Source organism: Zea mays, chromosome 3 (assembly GCF_902167145.1).
Source record: "Zea mays cultivar B73 chromosome 3, Zm-B73-REFERENCE-NAM-5.0, whole genome shotgun sequence".
Taxonomy (NCBI): domain Eukaryota; kingdom Viridiplantae; phylum Streptophyta; class Magnoliopsida; order Poales; family Poaceae; genus Zea; species Zea mays.
In genome coordinates, this window is record NC_050098.1 from 127460998 (window position 1) to 127470394 (window position 9397).

Sequence of the window (9397 nt, forward strand, 5' to 3'; positions counted from 1 at the left end):
TATGGTCAAGCCACTGTTTTATAGACGTGGAGAGGCAAGGCCAAATTTTTTACGCATCTTTTAATTCTTGAGCCATCTAGCGTCTTTGACTAAGAGCCCACTTCAATTGAAGAGTATTCAATTGAGTCCTATTATTTTTCCCGACAATAGTTGCATATATTTATTGCATAATTTATGTCTATCAAGATTTTTAGATCAAAAATAAATATAATGATGAAGAATAAATATAATATATAATATAAACATGAAGAATAAATATAATATATAATATAATGTCTAGATCCATATATGTCTACACCCATACATGTCATGTTGCAATCTATTGTGCCCAAAAAAGCCCACATCGACCAGGTCCATATACACACGTGAGGTACAAATCAGCATGGTACAGCCCACCGAGTAACATCAATTTAAGTCCTAGTACAGCCGCCGCCTAGCAGCAGTACAGCCGCCGCCTGACTCCAGCCTTTACAGCCGTACATGCTTGCTGACTGGCTGTACCTGACTCCAGCCTTTTCAGCCGGACATGCTTGCTGACTCCATACAGCCGCAACAGCCAAACGCCGGAAACACAAGTAGGAGCTTGAAGCCGTCGACGGCTGTTCTGGCGCTATTACCGTGGCAAGGTGTTTCCTGCCGTACAAGAGAGAAGAAACATCAAAAGGTTTGTAGATCATAAGTACTATATGCCATAATGAAAACTGTCCTAGGTATTACTCCTAATGGATAGTATGATCCGTGATCCATCCATCTAGGTGCAGGAACAGAACTTGTGGCCTAATGTTGGGGCTGAAACCATTAATCTTACCATCCTTTTGATGTTCTTCCAAGATTCGCCATCTTCCAAGTCTCCAAGATAGAGCACTCGCCATCTTCCAGGATTAACCGTCAAGTTTTCTTCCCTTGCTGCTGATAGAGACAACCTCATATTCAGTTTGAAATCTGTCTAGCCAAGGGGAACCAGTGTCTGCACAAGTTGACAGGTTAGTGACTAATATAGTACATGTTTCAGATTTCACATTAGTTTACAGGTTACACATAAAAACTTAACATGTTTCACAGACAGAACAATAGTTCAAAGGTTTCAGATTTCACACAGGTCTCACATGTTCACACCCAAGTTCACAGGTACACAGATTCATAGAATTTACACATAAGTTCACAGGTTTATGTGATGTTCACTGGTACACACACAAAAGTGAATAGGTTTCACAGACTGACAATTGGTTCAGTTGACACACAAGTTCAGAAAAGAAGCTTCAGTTCACACAAGTTCATAGGTTTCCTTGATGCTCACATGAGCAGCCCCTCACCAATACAGGTTTGATAGATTTAACACTGGTTCAGTTCACACACAAGTTCACAAAACAAGCTTCAGTTCACACAAGTTCATAGGTTTCCCTGATGGTCATAGTGAGCAGCCCCTCACCAATACAGGTTTCACAGACTGAACACTGGTTCAGATCACACACAAGTTCACAAAACAAGCTTCAGTTCAGTAGTTCACACAACTATTTTGAAGAGCGGCTCTAGAGTGACCCATTTTGCCAATTGTGTCACTTGCAAATAAATCAAATGTGAGTCACAATTGAGTATTCATTCTGTTTTTTACTACCATTTTAGTTATTTAAAAGGAGAAGAGAACATTGACCTACCATTCTAACAGTGAACTATATGTATTTGTTTAACTAGAGCTACAAATCTCAAGTTTGCTAGCGTTGGGCATATTGTAGTGTCAAGTAATGGTTTTTAGGATTTTTTATTTGTTTCACCTGTAGTGTTTTATTATTTCAATGTATGACAGATGGACAGATCTTGGATCAATTCTAGGCTTTTCAGCAACAAGTATCTAGCCGGGGTGGATGAGTTCATGAAGTTTGTTGAAGAGCGGTTTCCTGATGTCACAGAGATCTTATGCCCATGTCGACAGTGCTTGAATCAAATTTCTAAACATAAATCACAAGTAGAGGATGACTTATATATTAATGGGATGGCGAGCACATACACAACATGGATACATCATGGAGAGCTACTATTGACAGGTAGATTACATGAAAATGTTGTCGATCTAAATGAACCACCTAGTTTGAATGAGGATGGTAGTATGAATGCGTATGAACAAGATAACCCTGATGATAGATTACCAGAAATGGTGCATGAGTTATTCACATCTGAAGAAGGTATAGGGAAGTCCATGTTTGCAGTTGTGTTAGATGAGATGAAGCAGACACTTCACCCAGGTTCACCATTCACGAAATTTTCTTTTGTGGTTCGGTTACTGCATATCAAGTCATTTTATCGGATCAGCAATGTGGCATTCAATGCAATTTTGAAGTTATTATCATTGTCATTCCCACAATGTTGCCTTCCAACATCTTATAATGAAGCAAAGAAACTTATTCGTGTATTAGGACTCGGATATGAGTCAATCCATGTGTGCCGAAATAATTGTGTTTTGTTTCGGAAGGATTATGCAAAAAAAGATGAATGCCCAGTTTGTGGAGAATCTAGATGGAAAGATGGTGAAGGTATAAATAAGAGTCCTCAAAAGGTACTTCGGTATTTTCCTTTGATTCCTAGGTTGAAAAGGATGTTTTCCTCGAAAAAAATATCTGAGGAGGCACAATGGCATAAGTTGAAGAGGAAAGTTATGGAAAATGAGCTCAACCATCCCGCGGATGGTAAGGCATGGAAGGACTTTGATAAGAAACATGGTTGGTTTGCAGAAGATCCTAGGAATATCAGGCTTGGGCTTGCAACAGATGGTTTCAATCCATTTGGGAAAATGAGCTCCTCTTATAGTATGTGGCCTATTTTTGTTATCCCATACAACTTTCCTCCATGGGTATGTGTCGAGCAATCAAACTTCATGATGTGTCTACTTATCCCTGGCAAAGAATGCCCAGGAAAGGATTTTGATGTATTTTTAGATCCACTAATTGACGAGTTGCAAGATCTTTGGTTGGGTGTCAATACTATTGATGCAAGAGCTGGAAAAGAGTTTATTCTACATGCTGCGGTGCTATGGTGCATACATGATTATCCAGCGCTAAGCACATTGTCTGGTAGAGTCACCAGAGGCTATTATGCTTGTTTGCATTGTGACAAAAATCCATGCTCTAGGAGAATACGGAATAAGATTTGCTATATTGGGCATCGACGATTCCTTGAAAAGGATCATCCATGGAGAAAAAAGAAAGACTTTGATGGGAAAGTTGAAAACCGTGACAAGCCAGAAGCATTTAGTGAGGTTGAATTGAAGCAACAGTTGGACAATGTCAAGGATGTTAGACCAGGAAAACATACTCAAAACAAGAAGAGAAAGCGGGATGCAAATGATGGCCAATGTTGGAAGAAAAGGTCGTGTTTGTGGGATTTGCCTTACTGGACAGGGTTGAAGCTGCGACATAACCTTGATGTGATGCACATCGAAAAAAATATATGTGAGTCAATTCTTGGTACATTACTAGGTATACCCGGGAAGTCGAAGGATAGTACCAATGCTAGGCTTGATATGGAAGACATGGGCATACGAAAATCTTTGCACTTGAAGCGTGATGGAGATTCATATAGCGCTCCACCTGCTCCATACACAATGGATAAAAAGCAAAAGCTTGCTTTCTATGACTTTCTAAAAAGTGTAAAGTTTCCAGATGGATATGCTTCTAACCTAGCAACATGTATTACAGCTGATGGTTGCAACCTCCAAGGGTTAAAAACTCATGATTGTCATATAATACTGCAACGCATTTTACCTGCCGCTCTTCGAGGAATCATGGATAATGACATGTACATAGCAATTGCTGAACTAGGTAAATTTTTTCAGCAATTATGTGCTAGGACATTGAAGTTAAATGTTTTGCATAGAATGAAATATGAAATCCCAATTGTTCTATGCAAGCTTGAGAAAATATTTCCTCCTGCATTTTTCGATGTCATGGTTCACTTGACTGTCCATTTACCTGATGAAGCTATCTTGAGAGGCCCAGTGCAATATGGTTGGATGTACCCCGTCGAAAGACGGTTATATACTTTAAAGCATTCTGTGAGGAACATGGCACGTCCTGAAGGCTCAATTGCTGAAGCATATGTTGCTAATGAATGCTTGACTGCTTGTTCACGGTATTTTGATGATCTCGATACACGACATAATTGGGAGGGTAGGAACAGAGAGCGTGTTGATATGAGCACGGGTGATTTATCTGTTTTCCAACATGGAGTCGATTTACTCGGAGGGCATAGGATTACATACCAAGAAAAAATATATGAAAAGATGGTTTGGTATGTGTTAAACAATTGTGCGGAGGTTGAACAATATATAGAGTATGTCTTCATATCCACAATTTTGCTTCATTTGACTACAAACCTACTAATTTGATGTGATAAGTGTTTGTTTAAAAAATGCTTTCCAGGTTATACAGAAAGGAGCTAGATAATGAAGGAAATCAAGATATTGAAAAAACCATTGAGAAACAATTTGGTACCTGGTTTAAGAACCATGTGAGTTGTTCTTGTATATTTTCTTAAACCATTTTTAGTGGTTGAAGTTGTTTTAACCATCTTGGGGAATTCTGTGTACAGATTGCAACTCTACGATTTGTGAATGGTAAAGATGTAAGTGGTGACCTATACGCTTTGTCATGTCAGCCAGATCTGCGAGTAAGAATATTTTCAGCATGTATTGTTGGTGGTGTAAGGTTCCACACTATTGAGCGTGAGAGAAATAGAAGGACGCAGAATAGTGGAGTTATGGTTGATGGCACACATAATGGAGAAGATATTGAATTTTATGGTTGCTTGAAAGAAATAATTCAGCTGCAGTACAATGCAGACTCTAGCGGATATCGGTCAGTGGTTCTATTTCGGTGTGATTGGATTGATACGTGTAGTAACAGGGCAAGGATGAAAGATGATGGATTCTTTAGAAGCATCAACCATGCATGTATTTGGTACAAGGATGATCCTTTTATTCTATCCACGCAGGCGACAAAGGTGTTTTACTTGGAAGATACCAAATATCGTGGAGACTGGCGAGTTGTTCAAAAATTCTCACATAGGCATTTGTGGAATGTGGATGAAATTTCAAGTGATGAAATATCAAAGGGTGTGGAACTGTCATACCAAGATGATGAGTGTGTTGATTTTCATATTCAAGATTATGATGTCAATATGGACATTGATGCGTTGGGCGGTGAAAATTCTTTTACTGTTCATGCAAGTATAGTTGAAGACCTTCATAGACAAAGGGAGGATGAACCTGAAGATTTATTTGAAGACGAAGAAGATGAAACATTTCTGCAATATGCTAGTGATAATGAAGAGAGAACAATCCATAACGGCGAAGATGATGATAGCGACAATGAGTAGCATGACGAATAATCAGCACAGATTCCAACAAAACAATCTGGTTGCTACTGCTACTAAGTGGTCACTAACATTACTTAAGAGACCAATATAGGCAAATTTTTATAAAGGCCCAATAAATATAGGGGAAAATCTCTTTAGATGCTTGTGGTGATAGAATTTGCTTAAAATAGGTCGGCAACCAGTGAATCTAGAGAGAGCATATGCAGTTGTGTATGTAAATACTCATTATTGGATTTATGATACATATATGTCATATATATAAATATTCAACACATTCGACACTAACCAGGTTTGAATCCTATAAACAAATTGGATTTCTTATAAATATATCCATAGATATATACCCAACGCATTCAACACTATCTATATTTGACTTTGAATCCCAGAAACAAACGACTAGTGTTTGTGTATTTTGCTGGCAGCTACAAGTTACTGTGGTTATGCAAATGGCAGGAATCGAGACTAACCTGTCCATCAAGGGTACCACTTCCATCAATACCCCGCCGCCTCCTCCACGGACGCTCCGCCTGCGAACGTAAGAAGAAGCGCCCCAGGAACATGAACCCAACTCTGAACGGTGACTCACCAGATCCAGTAATCTACAGTGCACCAACAGAAGGGTGAGCTGAGGTCCTTTGCGGTGGACACCAAGGACGGGGGAGAGATGTCGAGTACCTTGAGCAGCGCGTTACCAGGAGGAGGCGGGATGGCAGAGGGCGCTCACGAGAAAAAAACAAATGGCGCGCGACTGCGCACCTAGCCAGATCCGACTGCTCACCTCCTCAAGCGACGTGAACGTGGATGCAGCGCCTACGGGGGGTTTGAGGGGGCGGTGGGGGGGGGGACAGAAGTGCTTCTGGTTGGATGTGAGCGGAGATTGAGCGGCAATGGCGCGCGACAGTGGATTTGGGGAACAACTCGCATTGGTCTAGTGAAGAAGAAGGTTCCTGAATCCTATAGGGGCGGTGGGGGACAGAAGTGCTTCTCGTACTCGTTGACGCGTGGGCCAGCCACGGACAGCAGCTGTTTACCGCGTCTACTCTCCCACAGGTGTCATCTCGCGCCACTTTTTTAGAAGAAAAACTAATGAGCTACGGACAACGGATGTTTACTTCGAAATTCATTTGTATTGGTTTTGGGATACATTATGCACATTTGTATAATCCTCAGATTTTTATGGCAAACAACTAAGACCAGATTAAGGCTCCAGGCAAAGTTTCACTATTTTTTACCACTTTTGGTATTTATTTATTTTTCTCGGATTGGAAAGTCATTAAATCATAGAAATCAATAAATAATCCAAGAAGGGAGATCATCGGTGGAAGTAAGTTTACAGCGGTTAGAAGAAACAAATGATACACTTGTGAAGAAAAAACACAAACACGAGTACGAAATATGGCTCAAATCGTGAAATCCTACTCCAATGCTATGAATCTTAATGAGAGAGATGAGCATCTGTGCACAATCTACAAACTAACTTTTGTATAACCCTTTGATTTTTTTATCGCAATCAACTACAACCAAATTAAGGCTCCATGCCAAGTTTCACTATTTTTTTACCACTTTTGGTATTTATTTATTTTTCTCGGATTGGAAAGTCATTAAATCATAGAAATCAATAAATAATCCAAGAAGGGAGATCATCGGTGGAAGTAAGTTTACAGCGGTTAGAAGAAACAAATGATACACTTTTGAAGAAAAAACACAAACACGAGTACGAAATATGGCTCAAATCGTGAAATCCTACTCCAATGCTATGAATCTTAATGAGAGAGATGAGCATCTGTGCACAATCTACAAACTAACTTTTGTATAACCCTTTGATTTTTTTATCGCAATCAACTACAACCAAATTAAGGCTCCATGCCAAGTTTCACTATTTTTTTACCACTTTTGGTATTTATTTATTGTTCTCGGATTGGAAAGTCATTAAATCATAGAAATCAATAAATAATCCAAGAAGGGAGATCATCGGTGGAAGTAAGTTTACAGCGGTTAGAAGAAACAAATGATACACTTTTGAAGAAAAAACACAAACACGAGTACGAAATATGGCTCAAATCGTGAAATCCTACTCCAATGCTATGAATCTTAATGAGAGAGATGAGCATCTGTGCACAATCTACAAACTAACTTTTGTATAACCCTTTGATTTTTTTATCGCAATCAACTACAACCAAGTTAAGGCTCCATGCAAAGTTTCACTATTTTTTGACCACCTTTGGTATTTATTTATTTTTCTCGAATTGGAAAGTCATTAAATCATAGAAATCAATAAATAATCCAAGAAGGGAGATCATCGGTGGAAGTAAGTTTACAGCGGTTAGAAGAAACAAATGATACACTTTTGAAGAAAAAACACAAACACGAGTACGAAATATGGCTCAAATCGTGAAATCCTACTCCAATGCTATGAATCTTAATGAGAGAGATGAGCATCTGTGCACAATCTACAAACTAACTTTTGTATAACCCTTTGATTTTTTTATCGCAATCAACTACAACCAAATTAAGGCTCCATGCCAAGTTTCACTATTTTTTTACCACTTTTGGTATTTATTTATTGTTCTCGGATTGGAAAGTCATTAAATCATAGAAATCAATAAATAATCCAAGAAGGGAGATCATCGGTGGAAGTAAGTTTACAGCGGTTAGAAGAAACAAATGATACACTTTTGAAGAAAAAACACAAACACGAGTACGAAATATGGCTCAAATCGTGAAATCCTACTCCAATGCTATGAATCTTAATGAGAGAGATGAGCATCTGTGCACAATCTACAAACTAACTTTTGTATAACCCTTTGATTTTTTTATCGCAATCAACTACAACCAAATTAAGGCTCCATGCAAAGTTTCACTATTTTTTGACCACCTTTGGTATTTATTTATTTTTCTCGAATTGGAAAGTCATTAAATCATAGAAATCAATAAATAATCCAAGAAGGGAGATCATCGGTGGAAGTAAGTTTACATCGGTTAGAAGAAACAAATGATACACTTGTGAAGAAAAAACACAAACACGAGTACGAAATATGGCTCAAATCGTGAAATCCTACTCCAATGCTATGAATCTTAATGAGAGAGATGAGCATCTGTGCACAATCTACAAACTAACTTTTGTATAACCCTTTGATTTTTTTATCGCAAGCAACTACAACCAAATTAAGGCTCCATGCCAAGTTTCACTATTTTTTGACCACCTTTGGTATTTATTTATTTTTCTCGGATTGGAAAGTCATTAAATCATAGAAATCAATAAATAATCCAAGAAGGGAGATCATCGGTGGAAGTAAGTTTACATCGGTTAGAAGAAACAAATGATACACTTGTGAAGAAAAAACACAAACACGAGTACGAAATATGGCTCAAATCGTGAAATCCTACTCCAATGCTATGAATCTTAATGAGAGAGATGAGCATCTGTGCACAATCTACAAACTAACTTTTGTATAATCCTTTGATTTTTTTTATCGCAATCAACTACAACCAAATTAAGCCTCCATGCCAAGTTTCACTATTTTTTGAAGCAAATAACAAACAAAAGTATTAAATTACACCTTTGAAGCAAAAACAAACAAATGAGTCAATTAGTGCAGTGGTATGAGCATCTTCTCACGATGCATGAGCGCTTAGGTTCGAATCCTCCATGTAGTGGCATATTATTTTTTTGATTAATTACAGAACTTTTTTTTTGCATTTTGTAAACGCGGAATCCGCACCCCACGTCCCACGACCACGAAATTATCTCCTTGGCACATAATTATCGCCTCAGCTTCCCCATACTGCGCACCCACCTCCCCATACCACGGCGGCGGCGGCACTTCACCAGGTCACCTGCTAGGGCGGCGGGACTTCACCAGTTCATCTGCACGGGCAGCGGCGGGACTCCACCTGCACGGGCGGCAGCGAGACGACTTCACCAGTTCGTCTGCACGGGCGGCGACGGTGCTCCACTTGCACACGCGGTGACGGGGCTCCACTTGCACGCGCGGCGGCGGGCACATCCTTCAGCAGATCCGAAGCAAAC

The 9397-nt window shown here is 39.3% G+C and overlaps 1 long non-coding RNA gene across 3 annotated transcripts; it reads right to left on the reverse strand.

Annotated features, from left to right (window-relative positions):
- Positions 1-234: 234 nt before the first annotated feature.
- On the reverse strand, positions 235-6446 carry LOC103650521 (uncharacterized). Of its 3 annotated transcripts, none has more exons than XR_002750295.2 (4): positions 6043-6446; positions 5835-5966; positions 809-942; positions 235-633 (listed from the first exon to the last, which is right to left on the reverse strand). It is a non-coding gene; the product is annotated as an uncharacterized lncRNA (long non-coding RNA). The 3 variants fall into 3 exon arrangements; XR_002750296.2 differs by having other exon boundaries at positions 809-946; XR_564197.4 differs by having other exon boundaries at positions 809-967.
- Between the last annotated feature and the right edge of the window lie 2951 nt (positions 6447-9397).